A 20312-nucleotide genomic window follows, 5' to 3' on the forward strand; every position below is an offset into this window, starting at 1 on the left:
AGTGTACGCCCCCTCTGCGGAGTTTCACAACTCAAGTAGTATCGTAACATTGATTGGTTGGTACTCAGACGATGTAAGTGACGCTGGCACTGACACGACTACGCTACTCTTCTAAGCGCCATTGTAGCACTAGTGAAAAAGCCATTTGTATGAGAAATGTCTTGCGTCCAATAAACACATATCTATCATACAAGATATGTAAAATATATAAGAAATATGTAAGAACAATATAAGATATATAACATATACGAAACTTATAAGAAACCTCACAAGTTTCTTATATGCTTCTTTTATATCTTATATAGTTCTTATATGGTTATTGTATGTTCTTATATATCTTGTATGATTCATATGTGCTTATTGGACACAGAAATGTCTCATACAAATGAGATTTTTCAATAGAGAGGTGGGAAATGCGACGCGCTTTTGGCACCTAATTTTGAAAGCGGGCTGAAAGACATGACGTTTTATCTATTGATATCTCGAAAAGCATTGCACTTTTGCACTAGTAAACCTTCAACTTTGAAACTCTAACCAAGCTTTATTAAAAAGCAAAAATCCCGACGTTTCGGAACCAACTCGGTTCCTTGATCACGGGTGACTGTTTTTGTCCCGCGGAACGGCCTGCCCACGAACCCGAACACCCCCGGGTGTTTTCCGGATTATCCCTCTTAACCCCGAAACGTAGCTGCTGGAAAGGGTCCCCGTCGACCGGTTTATGTTGCCACGTGTGCATTGAATGTGCCACGACTCCAACAGAAGGCGCCTCCGCCAGTTTTTCTCCGTTCCGAGGATGGAGCTGTTGTCAAGGTCGATGGAGTGGTTCGTCTTCTCGACGTGTTCGGCCAGCGCGCTTCCCTCCACATTTTTCTTCGCGATGTCGTAGCGGTGGCGCCGCAGGCGCTCTGGATAGTTTTTCGTTTCCCCAACGTACGACGCGGGGCAGTCACCGCAGGGAATTTTATAAACCAGTCCCTGTGCCCTCTCCCTCGGGGGGCGATCCTTTGGCAGGGGGAGAAGGCCGCCGATGGTCGAGACTGGCTTGTGTGATACCGCTATGCCGTACTGTCGCAGTACTCGGGCGAGAACCTCGCTTGCGCCCTTGATGTAGGGTACACACACGCGGGTGGAGGGAGGGGGGGCGTCTTGGGTTGAAGGGGTGCGTCGAATTTTTTTGATCGTGCTTTTTACAAATCTAGCTGGGTAGCCATTCTTCCGCAGGTCTTGTTTGATCATTTCGATTTTTTTTTCGAAGGGTCTCCTCTGATGTGCAGACCGTGATCGCCCGTCTGACAAGTGCCGAAGCCACGGAAGACTTATGTGTCCTAGGGTGACTTGAGGAAAAGTACAGGTATCGGCCTGTGTGTGTCGGCTTCCTATACACACGGAAGTCCAGGCGGCCGGACTTTCTCACTGCACAGACGTCTAGGAAAGGGAGACAGCCATCTGATTCGTGCTCAATCGTGAATTGAATCGCTGGCTCGATGGAGTTTAGATGTTTGTGGAGACGGTCGATCTCACTGGTCTTTACAACACAAAAGCAGTCATCGACATACCGCAGGAAACACACGGGTCCTGGGGAGAAAGTGTCCAGGGCTTTTCTCTCGATCGCCTTCATTACGAGGTTTGCCACAGTGACGGAGACCGCAGCACCCATAGCCGTACCACTGGTTTGTCTGTAGAAGCGGCCAGCAAAAGGAAAATAAGTGCTGGATAGGCAGAATTCCAGTAGACGGCAAATCTCGTCCACCTCAAGGCACGTTCTTTCGGAGAGTCTCGTGTCAGACGAGAGGGCCTCCCGCGTCACAGACACTGCGAGAGGCACAGGCACACTTGTGAAAAGCGACACGACGTCGAAGGAGACAACGCTCTCGTCGTCCCGCAGTTCGAGGCCCGATGTGAGCTCGATGAAGTGTCCCGAATTTTGGACGTACGTGTAGGTCTTCCCGGTTAAAGGCGACAGCAGTCGGTGGCGATGGCTGGACAACGCACGTAACGGAGACGTGGTGAAATCCACTATGGGTCGGAGGGGGACATCTGGCTTGTGCACCTTCGGCAGGCCATAAAAGGCCGGCGCTGAACCGTTCCGGCAAGTGAGACCCAAGTAAAGGCCTCGGGACTCGGGATACCCATTAAAAATCGTAGAGAGCATTTTGTTTAGACTTGCCTGAATCTTGGCAGTCGGGTCCTTTGGCAGAATCATGTATGCGTCGGTGTTGAGAAGCTGAAGCGCCTTCTCATCGTAGTCCGCGCGGTCGAGTAGCACGGTTGCGTTCCCCTTGTCGGCAGGGAGGACGACGATGCTCTTGTCTTCTCTCAAGTTCTGAATGGCTGCTTTCTCTTCCGGCGTGTAATTTAACTGCTCCCGTCGGTGCGCCTTGGACAGCACGCCGATGGCCTTGAGGCGAGCTTCTTCACGGATGCAGGGGTCTAACTCACGCAGGCCATATTCGACAGCAGCTGCCATCGAAGCAATAGGCGGCGTTGTTGTGGTTAGGTTGAACTTCTTTCCCTTTGCCAGAACACGCGTCTCGGTCTCAGAGAGCACTCTCGAAGACAGATTCTTCACGAACCTCTTTTTGGTCTCTTGGGAGACGGCGGGACGCAATTGGAGAGATACGAGCTTCTTCTGGTGGTCCGAACTCCTTCTCTCAGCGGCCGACGTGGCAGCAGATCTGGCAAAGTCGTCGAAGGCAGGAAAATGCTCCGGAGCACGGTATTCCAGTTGTCTCCGCAAAAAGAAGAGATCCAAGTCCCTCTTCTTGAGAGTTTCCCGGCATTCTCGAATCCTCGTGTCGAGCAGACGACGTTCGGCCTGCTTGACGATCCTGTGACCCTCGGTGGTGTGGACCAGGCGTTTCAGGCGGAGACTCTTCGGTATTAGCCGTAGTTCCTTGCAAGTCTTGTTGAACGTGAGGTGGGTTTTGATGGTAGAGATGGAGTTGTAGAGGTGAACATATCGCTTGGCAAGCCGTACCACAACAGGACCGTAGTCATTGCAAAGAGACTTAAATGTAAACATTTTCGACGGACATCCGTCTGGTTAGGAATGATTAATAAATCTTCAACTTTTAAACTCTAACCAAGCTTTATTAAAAAGCAAAAATCCCGACGTTTCGGAACCAACTCGGTTTCTTGATCACGGGTGACTGTTTTTGTCCCGCGGAACGGCCTGCCCACGAACCCGAACACCCCCGGGTGTTTTCCGGATTATCCCTCTTAACCCCGAAACGTAGCTGCTGGAAAGGGTCCCCGTCGACCGGTTTATGTTGCCACGTGTGCATCGAATGTGCCACGACTCCAACAGAAGGCGCCTCCGCCAGTTTTTCTCCGTTCCGAGGATGGAGCTGTTGTCAAGGTCGATGGAGTGGTTCGTCTTCTCGACGTGTTCGGCCAGCGCGGAAAGAAGGGAAAGAAGTTCAACCTAACCATAACAACGCCGCCTATTGCTTCGATGGCAGCTGCTGTCGAATATGGCCTGCGTGAGTTAGACCCCTGCATCCGTGAAGAAGCTCGCCTCAAGGCCATCGGCGTGCTGTGCAAGGCGCACCGACGGGAGCAGTTAAATTACACGCCGGAAGAGAAAGCAGCCATTCAGAACTTGAGAGAAGACAAGAGCATCGCCGTCCTCCCTGCCGACAAGGGGAACGCAACCCTGCTACTCGACCGCGCGGACTACAATGAGAAGGCGCTTCAGCTTCTCAAAACCGACGCATACATGATTCTGCCAAAGGACCCGACTGCCAAGATTCAGGCAAGTCTAAACAAAATGCTATCTACGATTTTTGATGGGTATCCCGAGTCCCGAGGCCTTTACTTGGGTCTCATTTGCCGGAACGGTTCAGCGCCGACCTTTTATGGCCTGCCGAAGGTGCACAAGCCAGATGTCCCCATCCGACCCATAGTGGATTTCACCACGTCTCCGTTACGTGCGTTGTCCAACCATCTCCTCCGACTGCTGTCGCCTTTAACCGGGAAGACCGACACTTACGTCCAAAATTCGGGACACTTCATCGAGCTCACATCGGGCCTCGAACTGCGGGGCGACGAGAGCTTTGTCTCCTTCGACGTCGTGTCGCTTTTCACAAGTGTGCCTGTGCCGCTCGCAGTGTCTGTGACGCGGGAGGCCCTCTCGTCTGACACGAGACTCTCCGAAAGAACGTGCCTTGAGGTGGACGAAATTTGCCGTCTACTGGAACTCTGCCTATCCAGCACTTATTTTTCTTTTGCTGGCCGCTTCTACAGACAAACCAGTGGTACGGCTATGGGTGCTGCGGTCTCCGTCGCTGTGGCAAACCTCGTAATGGAGGCGATCGAGAGAAAAGCCCTGGACACTTTCTCCCCAGGACCCGAGTGTTTCCTGCGGTATGTCGATGACTGCTTTTGTGTTGTAAAGACCAGTGAGATCGGCCGTCTCCACACACATCTAAACTCCATCGAGCCAGCGATTCAATTCACGATTGAGCATGAATCAGTTGGCTGTCTCCCTTTTCTAGACGTCTGTGCAGTGAGAAAGTCCGGCCGCCTGGACTTCCGTGTGTATAGGAAGCCGACACACACAGGCCGATACCTGGACTTTTCCTCAAGTCACCCTTGGACACATAAGTCTTCCGTGGCTTCGGCACTCGTCAGACGGGCGATCACGGTCTGCACATCAGAGGAGACCCTTCGAAAAGAGATCGAAACGACCAAACAAGACCTGCGGAAGAATGGCTACCCAGCTAGACTTGTAAAAAGCACGATCAAAAAAATTCGACGCACCCCTTCAACCCAAGACGCCCCCCCTCCCTCCACCCGCGTGTGTGTACCCTACATGAAGGGCACAAGCGAGGTTCTCGCCCGAGTACGGCGACAGTACGGCATAGCGGTATCACACAAGCCAGTCTCGACCATCGGCGGCCTTCTCCCCCTGCCAAAGGATCGCCCCCCGAGGGAGAGGGCACAGGGACTGGTTTATAAAATTCCCTGCGGTGACTGCCCCGCGTCGCACGTTGGGGAAACGAAAAACTATCCAGAGCGCCTGCGGCGCCACCGCTACGACATCGCGAAGAAAAATGTGGAGGGAAGCGCGCTGGCCGAACACGTCGAGAAGACGAACCACTCCATCGACCTTGACAACAGCTCCGTCCTCGGAACGGAGAAAAACTGGCGGAGGCGCCTTCTGTTGGAGTCGTGGCACATGCAATGCACACGTGGCAACATAAACCGGTCGACGGGGACCCTTTCCAGCAGCTACGTTTCGGGGTTAAGAGGGATAATCCGGAAAACACCCGGGGGTGTTCGGGTTCGTGGGCAGGCCGTTCTGCGGGACAAAAACAGTCACCCGTGATCAAGGAACCGAGTTGGTTCCGAAACGTCGGGATTTTTGCTTTTTAATAAAGCTTGGTTAGAGTTTCAAAGTTGAAGATTTATTAATCATTCCTAACCAGACGGATGTCCGTCAAAAATGTTTACATTTAAGTCACTTTTGCAATAGGTTTTAATTGGTCTGGCTTCTAATCGTAATTACCGTCAATTCTGCAAATGCAACATGACCAATAAGAGCACTAATTAGAAAGTCAATTATGAGGTTTTTTGTTAATTTGTCAAGTTACCTTATCGGTTATTCCCATATCTAATGTTCACCGAGCACGATAAATACACTGCGAAGACAGAACTCGTCTGACTTTCACTTCCTTTTTTTTAAATATCTGTTCAAATTAAAATCTAACGCCATATTTAAGGAGTGACCATACTGAATTTGTGCGCACTACAACGAGCAGGAAAGAACGCTGCCTGCAAATGAAAGCTCGAACCTTCACCCAATGTGTATCAATTTGGTGTATTTTATCTGGTGAAATTCTAATGCATAGCTCTCTTCTTGTAAAAAATTGGACTGAAAAGCTTGTTAGAAACAACTGCGGAGGGATTCGCGAACGTCCCGGTTAGCGATGCTTATAAGACGTGCTGGCACCTCCCGATAAGCCCAACAAGCGGGTGAGGAAGTTCGTCGTCTGCTCGCTGCGCCTATCGGGAATTTCGTTGCGTATGTTTTCACAGGAAAAAGACTCTACTTTAAAGTATGTTTACCTGAAATCCACCTCCCGCTATACTATTATATTATATAATCACAAAATATTATTTTAGCTCAGGGGAGCCGCGGTGCCGCAGAAAGGCAAACCACCCATACATTCAAGGCCTGCGCCTAATGATGATGAAATGGTACTGTACAAAAGTTGTGTGGATGATGACGATGGTTATGTTGTCGAGAAGAGTGTGAAGGGCATCAATCCTAGGAGCGGCTTTTGCGACGGTGGTCTTCGTGGGGCCGCAATGGGTTGTTGATTTCTAGTAAGTCAGTCTCAAACGCTTGGCGAGGGAGACGTGTCGAGCTGGAAGACGAGCGGGCCAAATTTTCGGTGGCGCAGGGAGTCCAGCATCTCCGTGGTGTAGCTCCAGGGGTTGGCGCCGGTGTTGCCCGAACGGCGGTCTTCGCGAAAGTGGGCCTTGATATCTCCCAGATTGAGGTTGAGCTTGTAACCAAGAAGCATGGGTACCCTACCGTCCCTAGCGAAACAATCGTATTTGTATAACACATTTCTTGATCCAATAAGCGCATATGATAAGATAAGAACATATAAACGAATACAAGAACCTTATACGAATATATAAGAATAATAGAATATTGTATAAGAACTTACAAGGAAGTTCTTATCAGTTTCTTTTAATTTTTTTAGATTATCTCATATTGTTCCTATATATTCTTATGAAGTGCTTGTAGGATCTTATATAATCTTATTTTATCATATACCTTTATTGGACCAAAAAATGTCTTGCACTTGGAAGGTTTTTTTTACTAGCGCTGTCGATCGAAGACGTAGCGGGTGCGACTGTTGCGGCTGGCTCTCTGGAAATGAAAAAAAACGTTCTGCACCCCGCTCCCCGCTGATTTCCTTTTCTTCTCTCATGCACATTCCGTGAAAGATTTAGTTTTCTATATGCCAGCGCTGAACTACCCGGAAAGATTTAAAGCGCGGAGATTCTTTGTGAACATCCTATGTATATACGTGTACATAAATATATATAATTTTAATTATACATAAAATGTAATGATCATGATTCTCGGTACCTTTTGTGCCTACTGAAGACACGCAGTGGGGCCGGAAACCAAGGATCGAATGTTTTATCTCCTAACAAAACAAATATGATTCTGCTATCACAAGCGTATACAAAATGGGCGATGTGTCAGAAATTATTTAGAAAGCGTACGTATGCCCACGAAAAAAATGTTTACAAAACTCGAGAACGTCCCCAGGACATAGATATAGTCAAGGGCGACCACGACCTAAGAAAAATATACATATCTGCTGTTAAAGTATATAAATGTAATCGAATTACTTTTTTTATGGCAGTAGGCCATCCTGGATGTATACCTTCTGTGTCAGATCCAAAAATGTTAATTGAGTGCTTTTAGCGATTAGCGTGTCTTTCCTCCTCTTTTAATGGTATAAAAGCCGAAAGAAAACTACAACACAAAAACTTAGCAAGATGTTAGATGCGCTTTAGAAGCACCCATAATAAATGGCGCGTCGTTACCCAATAGCGAAGTGGCAAAAAACGAACAAAAGAAGAAAGCATCAAGAAAATTAATGTTCCAGACACCTGCGGCTTCCCGAATTCCCTGGAAAATGAGCTTGTCAGTTTCTATTCAGCAGTTTTTATTCGAACTAACAAATAAAATAAAATAAGAAAACATGCGTTTTGCGGCGTTGCCCATTAGTCATCAAAGAACAAGCGCCCTTTTCTTCGATGAGGAGGCTCCGCACAATACCTGACTAATCTTTCAGTGAATAATCGATCGTCTTCGGTAATTTTTAGTTGCTGTCTTTTCATAGATTGGAATCGGTCTTTCTCTTTTCCGTTATTTTTAATAACATTTTGGTTATTAATTTTTTTTTAAACACACTTTATGATTTATTATGTCCCCAGGCAGATACTCTGGAAAACGTTTTCCATAAAAGATAATTTTTTTGTTGCTGGCGATCTGATGCCAGCACTACTTTTACATCCGTCATTGGTGAGGGGATATTGAGGCTGTAAATACGGACAATGGTGTCGTGTTTCCAGTCCGGTGCTCCAAAGTAGTTAGCTGGACGCAGGAATTTCTTTTAGTCTTCCTCTGGTGCTTCATCTTTCCTTTCTATACTGCCTTCTAGTTGGGGCAAAATACCGCCAAGTGGATCAGAGTGACACCGTCTGGGGAAAACCCCAACCTGTATGAGTTGATTGAATAGCCAGAGCAATGTGTGGAAGAAGCGTGAAGCATAAGTAACTGTTAAAAGACGCACAGCGCAGTACGTTAAACCCCCCCCCCCCCCCCCAAAAAAAAAAAAAAAAAATGGAATACCACAGCGCTTACTTGCATCTAATGCTTTGACTTCATGACCTCGAGCGTCAACAGACACGTTAAAACACTATGAGATTTCACACTTAGTAATACGCTGCAAGTAAAGGCGGAAATACATGTGCAAACAAGCACGCACATGTAGAACCAATTTTGCGTCAGTAAAAAACAATTCTTTCTATTTAAAAGGAGAAAAGCAAAACCCACGACGGGCTGGTATTTATCCCACCGGTATTATAAACATGCCTTTAACTAAACCAGATCTTCTCTTTACCTGCGGTAAAGAGAGGATTTTTACGGATCGTTCTAATGACTCCGATAGTGATACAGGATGCTCCGCTGCCGCCCTGGCGCATACGTCTGCTGATCTCTACAATAGGGAGCTGGATGGCGCATAGCTGGTTTCCGAGCCTTTCGAAAGTGTAGGGACCGCGAGTTCATGCTTTTGTCGGAAGTGGGGCGTCTGCTCTGCTTGCCTGTGCATTCAGTCGATAATTTTGGTCCATGATTTATTGCGTCCTTGAGTGGGTTTCAATAATCCCGTTCTGGTCTAAATTCCAACAATGAGGTATTTAAACTTAAGACGTATCCAGACTTGATCAACTAGAATATCATATTTTATCATCAAATGGCTTCCGAGAAGACACCTCGGGACCGCATGCGCTGTTACTGCGCTACAAGATGGCTCTCTTGAGATGATAAGCAAAATCTAGCTCCCTGGATGCCGTTTGAAGCTGCGCTCGGAAGAGTTGAAAAGCTCGTCAAGCACTCACTTCCAGGACAAGCCGCTTACTTCCGATTACTCTATACAAGTTAGCTCAACGTGCCATCCAGCCCCCTAGTTGAGTTCAGTACAGGCGTCGTCACGTTAGCGTGTATTGCTTCTGGGTGTATTGGAAGAATGGAAACAATCTGCTAAAACTCTTCAATGCCCTTGTTTCTCTAAGATGGCATGAAGCATTTTTTTGCTCGCTCCTCATAGCGTGCATTTTTTCAGTTAATTCCCCGCACATGTTCACCAGCCTAAATGCATTACTTGTATCAGCGTGTACCAGCCTTAAAGCAAGTGTACAAGTATAAATGCGTTATAGGACAACGTCTGAGATACATTTTGAAGAGGATGAAAGAGTATCGCAATTTTATTATTATTTGTTGAAATAATCAGTCGCAATATTTGCTAAGCAACCTAACCCGACTTTAGCCCCAGTCTACGCCTGTGACTTTTACGGCAATAAAGCACAAGATGCGGGGGGGGGGGGGGGGGGGTAGGCAATGAAAACAACTGCAGAAAGCATGACAGTATAGCCACTGTTATTGGGGCTACGCCGTTATGCTAAAACTGTGACCACAGGCGCAGTTTTAGCATGTTCTTAAAACAAGTACACTTCCTTCGGCGTCAAACATTGCTTTGGTTATGAATGCATGCAATTATGCAATGCAATGCGTGGCACGCATGCAATGCATGCGTGGCGATAGCTACATTCCAATTTCATTGCTTTCTGGTTTTTCAAAGGTTTCTCAAAAAGTATTCTTTAAGCGTCTGACTTTTCAATTTCACCAGACGCTCAGTCCAAATGAGCACGGTTTTCTCATGGACCACCTGTTGGAACAACTCTTGTAACCATTTTGAGGTTCGTAAAACCTATTGTTTGGTCCCGTAATCAAGTTGATGTTATTTATTTTGACCCTTCAAAGGCGTTTGACTTCGTAGATCACTATGTATTCCTGTTGAAGCTGTTGCGTATGGGTCTTCGTTTTATTGTGACTGGTTTGCTAGTTATTTTAGATAACGCTCTAACATGGTTTCCTACTTAGGATTCTAATCATTTCCTTATCTGTTGAACTCAGGGGTACCACAGAAGTCTAACATTCAACCTTTGCTTATTAGTATTTAAGAGCGCAGCTACTAGGTGCCCGTTTCCGGGTGTAGCGGCGTCGCCGTCTGCGTCGGCGTAACCGCGCGTTGCATTATGGAACGTTTCCCCGCTAAAGTTTGCGGTAAAATTTTTCCGCTAAATTTCCCGCTAATTTTTCCCCAATTTCCCCTAGCGGAGAAATTGACGCCACGGGACCTCAACACTAATTCAGTTTTCCCTCTAAATTTAGCGAAAACATTTTAGCTAAATTTATCGAAAATTTTCTGCTGAATGGTGGGGAGCAGGAGAGAAGGAGGGTAGGGTACGGAAGGGGAGAAGGGGCACAGCCTTCTCTCCATACCCTCCTCTACTCCTCCTCCAGAGCTGCGCTCTAATTCGGCATAACAGAGAACTCCAAACGTCTTTCATTTTCCAAAAAAAAAAAAATCTAATAACTAGCGTGAGTGACTCAGTGATGTTTCAGTTTGCTGGTGACGTCACAGTTTTTCGTATTATCTACAATCCTGGTGACGGTGATTTGCTACAAAAAGTGTATTGATGCAATTCATCTTTTGTGCCTTGCGAGCACGCTATTTTTCTTTTTTTAACCCCCGCCCAACTTTCTGAGCCCGGCTTCTTAAAACTTTTTGAGCTATCCAGGCACCCACAGATCAACTATCTTTTGATACATTTTAACGTTACAGGCATACCGTGAGTCGGCGCATCAAGTACAAGATTGGATCCGCAGATTTCACGTCGAGCTGAGCCGGGCGATTTCATGTCAGCGAGATAGCTGCTGACACCTGACCGTGATTGGACACGGACGCCTCCTCCTCTGGTCACCCCATTTCCGGACACTTTGGACTGACCATACACTGACTTCCTGCTAGCGCCTACAAATAACCGTGCTGCCAACCGTAGCCCACTTTTTGAGTGATCCAGGCAGCCACAGGTCGACTACCTTCTGATGCCTTCCAACGTTACAGGTACGTTGCATTTACACACGGTACCATCTTCTGTAAGCAGCACCGGGATCGCCTATGTGTCAGCTCTGCCCTGCCTTTTTTATGTGTGCAAGCGTTATTTCGCGTTGAAATGAGAGAAAAAACAACCATCCACTATTAAAGATGTTGCTAAAGTCCTCACTGACCTCTGTACCAAAGTAGACGCTAACAGCTCAGAAATTGAAAGCGAACTGGCTAAGGCAAGTTCGTCCAATGCAGCTATACAGCATGACACTGCAGGCGTCCAAACTTCGGCATCTTTTATAAATGCTAACTTCGAAGGATTTGAAACGATGGTCAAAGAAATGCAAACTGAGATAGCCATACTAATGCGCGAACAACTGCGAACCCGCAAAGGCTGTACTAACCTATACAATTAACTTTCAGAAAAAAGGAAAGAGCTGATAGAGTTAAAACAGTACAGCAGACGGAGCAACATCAAAATAAAGGGAGCTTCTATGTCACCGACCGTGTCCCTCGATGAAATAATTGTAAAAATCTGCGAGAAGCTTCGCACAAAAATTGCAAGTCAGGACGCAGATGCCATCCACCGGGGACTGACAAACGATAAAAATAAATCAAACATTATTGTTCGATTCTTCGTACATTCTGTTCGTGACGTTGTACTCCAAGCGGCTTGGAAACAACGCCTAAATGCCGCGGCTCTCCGCTTCCCAACAAATGAACCAATCTACATAAATGAGCACTTATGCGTGAAAAATAAGATCTTGCTTGGGAGAGCCCTGCAACTAAAGCGTGAGCAATTGGAAATTCACATGGACTTCGCGGGGTAGGATTCTGATGAGGAAAGTAGAAAATTCAAAGGTGATTCAAATTACCTGTGATGACGACCTCGTACAAATTGTGTAATTCCCTCCAGCCCCCCCCCCCCCCCCCCCCTCTGCTTTTATGCAATAAATTGAGACTAAACTAAAGTGCTATCTGTCACCTTGGTGAATACGTTATACTCAAAAAAAAAGCTTGTCTTTCCGTGCTATAGTACAACGTCAGAAATATTCACAAAAATAGAGACGTCCTTCTTGCTTTTCTATCACGAAATTCCTTTACTTATGATATAAAAGGCATAACCGAGACGTGGCGAAGAAATGACGAGAGTTTTGATATTCCTGGGTGTGTTGTGGTTTCGCTACCTAAAACTGCAATTCATAGAGGCGGTGGTGTTGCACTTTATATAAAATCGTCTATATTATTTAACGAGCTCCCTCAACTAACATGTTCGACTACCAATATAGACGCTCTCGTTTTGGAACTTTGTTATGGTGTCGTGGTTGCTGTTGTATATAGACCGAAGGATTCCTCTATGTCCTTGTTCCTCAATAAAATGGAAGACATTCTTATATTTATTACACAAAACAGTTAAATATCTGTCATTTCTGATGACTTCATCATCGATTTGTGTAAAGCTGTGCCCACAGATTATCTACTTCTAACACAGTAGTTTAACTTCATAAATGTTATAACAGAACCAACAAGAGTGACACCCGATTCATCCACGCTAATTGACCATATCTTATGTAATCACGACGCACATGAAGGGGCTGGTGTATATAAAAAAAACAGTGCCGATCACTTTCCAATATTCATATTTCTATCTATAAACGCTGAAGAAACACCTCAACTCTGTAGACCCTATTTGAGGCCTCACAATAATTACGAACTTTTGCTTAAAAAATTATCGGAATTTGACTTTAATTAACTATTCAATTTCCAATACCAACATCGAATTTCGAAATTGAATCACTGTATTGAAAACTGCAATCACTGATTTGTCAAGCAAAACAAAGTAAGCCACATTATTCAGAAACGATCTGCCCCGGGATGAATCGTCAAATGGTATCCACACTTCAAGAGAAGAACATCTGGCAGCAGAAACTGAAACGTCGTAAACATAATTCTTACTACTTGTCACAATGCAATATACATCGCAACCTATCTCTGTCACTGATTAGAACTAGTAAACCGAAGATTATTCTAATTTTACCGAAAGTCATGGGGACTTAAAAAAACGCGGAATGTGATTAACTCTGTTATTAAGCCAAAATCGCAAAAGCAAACTCCTGTTATAGTCACGGATGAGACTGAAGACGCATTCAACTCTTTCTTCACTAATATTGGAGACCACCTAGCTAACAACATTGCCAGCGGCAGTGCACATTCAATTTCTTTACCTGACTTTCTTCCAAGCAATTTTTTTTTTAAGAAATACGACTATAGAATTTATATACCAAGTTAATTCACTGCCTAATGAAAAAATCTGCAAGTCTGATGGCACCTCAGTTAAGGTCCTAAAATGCAATATTGATGTACTTAGCTCTCCAATGGAACATATCTTTAACCATTCTATAACAGAAGATGTATATCCAGAATCACTAAAATGGCCAAAATCTGCCCAATTCATATATCAGTGGGGACGTTAATGAACCTGTGAATTATAGGCCTATATGAGTTTTAAGCACAATTAATACACTATTCGAAAGATTGCTTGTACGGCTCATCAACGCATTTTTAGAAAAATACAATATTTTCCCCCCACATCAACATGGATTCCGTCCAAATAAATCAGCTCCTAGTGCTGTTATCTCTCTCTCTCTCAGAACATTAATGAGTCTTTAAATGACAATAACATTAGCATCGGTATATTTTTAGATATAAAAAGGCATTTGATACCGTAGATCACAGAAGTCTTCTTAATAAATTACAACAATATGGTTTCAGAGGTCACTCTTCAAATTTCCTGACAAGGTATTTCTCATCATGTTCACAATTTGTTTCTTTGTTAGATCATAAATCCTCGATAAGACCAAGAAACACTGGAATTCCCCAGGGATCTGTATTGGGACCGATACTTTTTGTCATTGTACGTTAACGACTTAGCGAACATGCCCTTAAACTCTGACATAATAATGTACGCTGACGATGCCGTCTTAATTTACACGAACCATTCATTGCGTAACTTACAAAACACTATCAATCAAGTACTAACAGTTCTACAGGAGTGGTTTAATTCTAACAAATTGAACTTTAATTATCAGAAAAAGTATACGGTTTTTCGTTCAAATAAAAAAGACGCTAATACCGACAGTTTCAAAATTTGCATCGGAAATCCAATCCTGGAAGAAGTTAGTTCATTTAAATATCTAGGAGTAACATGAGATTATCATCTTCAGTGACAACAGCACATTATAAATATTTGTAAAAAGTTAACGTACGCTTGTTATGCCTTACTGGAGGTACGATAATGCTTTGACACTCCCACGATGAAACGTATATATTTTGCTGTATTTCATAGTCATTTAACATATTGTATTGAGTCCTGGGACGTAACTTTTGACACTTACCTTTTGCCATTGCTCAAATTACAGAAGAGATCTCTCAGAATTTTGACATACTCCCACTATTTCCAACCGTCACGTATCAATTCAACGACTTCACATGTTCACATCTCTGGAAATTAAAGAATATAAGATTGCTTGCTTAATAAATATTATTTTAAAATCAAACAATCCACTGCCTGCGAACATCTTAACTAAAGGTACTCGATTAACAAGGGCCAACACATCTGGTCACCTTAACATACCACCGTCTCGTAACGTATACGGCGAGCGACTGATGCAATCATGCGGAACTAAAATCTGGAACACTTTACCATCTTCAGTCACCCATTCATGCAACTTTAACAGCGCTTTAAAATGCTATATTTTTTCGTAATAGAACATGTCTCCCATGATCCTGATACTCAATCGCATATTCTGTTATGAATTCATAATAATGTATTTCAATTTGAATACACTCGGGCTTCTTATGCGTGTCGTTATTATACATTATATAAATTACCTGCTTTAGTTAAACAACTCACTTTCTATGTTTTTTTTCTATTGTTGCTTTTTCTACTTTTCTTTCTTTTTATTGTATTTCCAGTAATAGTTCTTAAGAGTGCTGCCTTCCTAATATGTGTTATCTGGACCCATAGCCAAAAGGCTATGGGCCCACATGGTTCTCAACAATTTGCATGCGGCAACTCATGACAATAAACTCGATTGATTGATTAATTGATTCAAATCAACACTCCTCACCAGACTTCCTCACAAAAGGGAGAGGGATATCTGTAGAAGCACAAAAATACGTGAAAGAAAAGCGCTTCTAGACACACGTGCCCAGAACCAGCGTTGATGACGCGATTCAATTGAGGCACGGGCACGGAGCTAGTTATCACACCGTTCCCACCACAAACCATCCGATGAGCAACCTTTAATTATAGCTTCTTGTAGATATGTAAATATAATATTTTTGTTGGTTGTAACGACTTCTGCTTGTAATCCAACCATCCACAATTGGTGACCCGGATGTAATAATTGCGGATGGTTGGATTACAACTGGAAGTCGTGCAACCAACAAAGATATTATATTTACGTATTTACAAGATGCCATAATCAAAGATTGCTCATCTGGCGGTTTGTGGTTGGAATGGTGTGGTGGCTAGCTCCGTGCCCGTGCCTCAAGTAAATCGCGTCATCAACGCTGGTTCTTGGCAGAAGTGTCTTGGAGCGCTTTTATTTCGCGTCGTTTTTGTGCTTCTACAAAATATAAGTATCCTGAATTGTAAATATTCTTTGCGCCGTTTAACAGAGAGTAAAGGAAGTCTTCAAAGGCAAGACGAGTTGTTGGATTCTTTTTAGTATGATATTTATAAAAATCAACGTAACCGATAAATCAATTAATTAATCGATTGAAGGGAGGTAGTTAATCGGGTTAAAACATGTTAATTAAGGGTTAGCTCTAATTTATATTCTTATTTGTAAATAATGAGGAAACGTAACAATATATGGCAAAGAAAAAAAGCTAATGTAGATACAGCAAGAAAGCCCTATAGTGAACATTAGAACGAAACGACTCCAAGTTAAAAAAGCCACATTAATCCTTTTTAATTTTCTGTTCTGAAAAAAAGATATGACTAAACAGTTAGAAGAAACTAATTTGTTTTTCTCTGTTCAGTATAGGCTACAATAAAAGTGTAATTTGGTTTTCTTGTTGTTTTAACTGTAGCGACATGTCTCTTTTGAAAGCTCGAATATCCACGTGCCTTATCCAAATTTCTTTTCTCTGTTTATTCCATCATCTTATCGCACAGCTTAATTTTGTCTTTGAGGTATTTATTTTTTTCCTAATTCTTGCAATATAATATGCCATTTATAAAACAGTGCACAGTGCCTGCGTTTCCTTTGCATCCTCTCTTTGTCCAGTCGTTTCGTGGGCTGTGTATTAGGTTTAGGAAGACAAAGTGATTGGAAAAAGTACTAGTTAAACACAATCCGAAAAATAAGGAAAAACCAAGCCATGCTAGAGCACTTTTTACCAGAACACGCATCGTTCCCGAAAGCGTATGACGACATGTTTTAACGAGCTTATCTGTTTGTTTGTTTTTCCACCAAACATTTTTTGGGGAAAGGAGAAGCGATAAAAATATGTGAATCAATCGGTACTACGCTCGGCGCTAGGAAACCATAACTGGGGTCTGGAAGGATAAAAAAATAAGCGACAACGCGGGTGTACCATTTGCAAAATCTAGTGTTTTTGATATTAGATTATAGAACTAGAATATCACTTTGAACAACCTAAACTGCGATTTCGCAACACAAAACGCAGTAGAGAGTTTACAGTTGCTTCTTTAACGCAGGATAGACCAAAAAGACAAAACAGTTAGGAAAAAAAAAAAAGGTCTGGCATATAAAATTTGGAGCACAACACGTTCTTGATTCGCAGGTATTTATATAGCGTAATTGAAGCTTGAGGGTCAGCTTACAGAAAAATATAACTAGAAGACTACTGAAGTCTTATGGAGCTTAATATCACTGCGGTGCATCCCAATATGGCATTTTCTTTTCGGTGTTTTAGGATAACGTCAAAAACCGGCCAACAAAATTTATTTGTACATTGAAACGCGCCGCTTTCAAGTAATTGATTTTATGCTTTACGCTTCATTATCCAGACGCTTTTTAATAAGTTCGTGATAATGATATATTAATACACCTTGCGTAGGCTGGCTATGTGCATACTTTAGAGCAGAACTAATCCATTGCTGCTGGTATGCGCACAAAAAACATGTACATAGACGTAGTCAGACGCCAGCATGAGAGGTTCATAATCCTCATGGTTACATAAGGTGATACATAAACCAAGATTCATAATACAGCATTAACAGCATAATGAGAACAAGGTCGTAACACAATCTGCGATATAAATGTGAACACGAGACGCTCCACGTCTATCGAGGGAGACTGACGTGTTCTGGGTAAGCTCCGCAAAATGAACGCGAATGGAGCGGCGCCGCCGGCTGAGGCCACCCAACCTGCCCCGGCCGCGGAAGGAAGCTACAGGATGCTGCTGCCGCCCCTGCCAACGGGTGAGCACGTCGCGAATATGGTTTTTCTTCACTGTGACCCTAATGCAAGGCCCTACCGAATCGACGATTTCCAGGAAGTACTGAAGAATGCTGGGGGAAAAGAAAATGTGACTGCTATTGGGGCATTCCGGTATAACCATGTGTGGCTACTAACGCTTAAAAGTGTGGAAGCAAAGGAGGCCATATCAAGCCAGGGGAAGATTACAATCAAAGGAAGAACGTGCGTCGTGATAGACCCGAACCGCATCGAAAAGGAGATACGGGTGCACTGGCTGCCGCCATTCATCCCCGATGAAGTGGCAAAGGCCTTCGCCTCCTTCGGCGAGGTGAAGAGCGTCGTCAGGGAGAAATGGAGGAAGCCCGGCTACGAGGACTTTGAGTCGACAACACGGACTCTGCACCTCCTACTTCACGAGCGAGTGTCGGTGAACGCCATCCCACAGCAGCTCTGCATTCTCGGTGTGGACGTCCTCGTGTCTGTGCCGGGCCGACCACCTACCTGCCTCCGTTGTGGGCAGGTGGGACATATGCGCCGACAGTGAGAGACGCCTTGGTGCGCCAGGTGCCGAGGTTTCGATCACAGTGCCGACGCCTGCGTCCCTACATACGCGAGCATGACTCGGGTAACCGGGGCTGCGGCTCGGAACACCAGTGAGTTGGGCGCCGTTATGGATGAGATTGAAATGTCCGAGACCGGCCCGTCCAGGCAACTGCCTCCTAAAAAAGGACCTTGGAGAGAGCTGGAGGTGGACACTGCAACAACACCGGCGGAAATCTCGTGCACGGTGCCCGGTACACTCACATCGAGCAGTGCGGAGACGGGAACGCTGGACGGCCGCTCCATGGATGAAGAGCACCAGAAGACGGAGAAACCGGTTTCGGGGGAAGCGAGCGGCGCCGAGGGGACTGGGGACCTTGATGGGGACGATCGGGGCGAAGACGCGGAGGTCGGCGGTTTGCCCCCCTGGCGGCGGCAGGGCAGACTGAGGAGGACTCGGAGCTCGGATGTTCCTCGGCTCCCACCCCCAACCCCTGCTTTCACCGGCCTGTCGGGACGACCTTGACAGGCCCCCTCAGTGGAAGCTCCCCCTGCTACCGACGTTTGACCTTCCTTCCCCCGTATGTATGTGCCGTAGAGAGGTGGCAGAATCTTCGCGAATGGACTGAGTATTGTTCATGGGTTTCGTAACTCGCAATTTTTTATTTCTATTTTATGACAATGGCTACTAACGCTTCTTTCTTGTTTGGTGATGTTGACGATACTTTTAGTTCGCAGTCAAAATGCAGTTATTATGATTCGGATACTTTTAAACACTTCAATCAACTCCGCGATAAAAGACAATTTTCTTTGTTTCATTTGAATGCGCGAAGTTTAAGAAATAAACACGAAGGTGTTGACATGTTACTCGATCAGTTAAACCATAATTTTGATATTTTAGCTTTTACTGAAACCTGGTTTTCAAACGACTACGATGTCGTTCACTTCGCGGGATATGAGTGCACGTCAATATCCCGGGACAATATGAAGGGAGGGGTGTGGCGCTGTACGTAAAGGAACACCTAGATATACATGTCGTGTCAGAATTCTCTATAATTAACCCCCATTATGAGTCTCTCATGGTAAAGTGTGCAGGTACCATAGTTGTCGCTGTGTATAGACCTCCTTCGGGTACAGTAGCCACGTTTCTAGAATTCCTGGAAAATATGCTGGAATGGTGCGCCCAAATCGGTGAACATGCTATTATTTGTGGCGACTTTAATATAGATGTGTTATCAGCAGATCCAGCCAGACAAAGGCTTCTTGATGTTTTTCATTCTTTTGGTCATGAAAATGTAATTCATGTCCCAACCAGGGTGACGGAAATGTCTCAGACCTTGCTTGACCTGTGCTTTACAAACTATCAGGTGAATGAGCTAGAGGCGGGTGTTCTGCTATCGGATCTAAGTGACCATTTACCTATTTTTATTTTTTTACCCCCTTGTTCAACACAACGTAAAGAACCCACAAGTCATGCACCCATTATGTATAGGGTCATTAACGATAAAAATATTACGTTGTTTCAAAGTTTAGTCGAGGAGGAAAACTGGAGCTTCGTTCTTCGGTTGGATGATCCCGTTGCAGCATACGACTTATTTTCTACAAGAATTAAGATACTATATGATCAAGCGTTTCCAATGGTTCCATTTAAAAGGAACAGGAAGTCTAGAAAGCCTTGGATTGATGCCGGACTTCTTAGGAGAATAAAAGAACGAGATAAGCTCTTCGCCCTTTTTATAAAAACAAAACATCCGGATTATCTAGCTGAATTTAAAAAGAGCAGAAATAAACTAGGCGCTGATATTAAACGAGCACGAAATGTGTATCATGAAAATAAGTTCGCAGATATATATAATAATCCCAGAAAAATGTGGAAAAATGTAAACGACCTACTTTCTAAAAACGAAAGAAAAAGTATTTCTGAGCTTATATTTGAAGGCATGTCCTGTACAGGGGCTAAGCTTGCTGATAAATTTAATGCCCACTTTTTGATGTCCGGTGCTTCCCCTGGCAATGTTATAAGTAGTTGTGATTACGAATCTTACATCTCACCGGGTATTGAGAGTTCAATATTTTTGTTTCCTACTACTGAAACCGAAGTATACAGCCT

General features: G+C 44.4%; 2 pseudogenes; both read left to right on the forward strand.

The window, feature by feature from the left end:
- The first annotated feature begins 11536 nt into the window (after window positions 1-11536).
- On the forward strand, window positions 11537-12113 carry LOC115308232 (annotated as a pseudogene).
- A 193-nt stretch (window positions 12114-12306) lies between these two features.
- On the forward strand, window positions 12307-12960 carry LOC115320450 (annotated as a pseudogene).
- The last annotated feature ends 7352 nt before the right edge of the window (window positions 12961-20312 follow it).

The sequence above is a fragment of the Ixodes scapularis genome, unplaced genomic scaffold (genome assembly GCF_016920785.2).
Source record: "Ixodes scapularis isolate PalLabHiFi unplaced genomic scaffold, ASM1692078v2 PGA_scaffold0__279_contigs__length_252992795, whole genome shotgun sequence".
In the NCBI taxonomy this organism is placed as follows: domain Eukaryota; kingdom Metazoa; phylum Arthropoda; class Arachnida; order Ixodida; family Ixodidae; genus Ixodes; species Ixodes scapularis.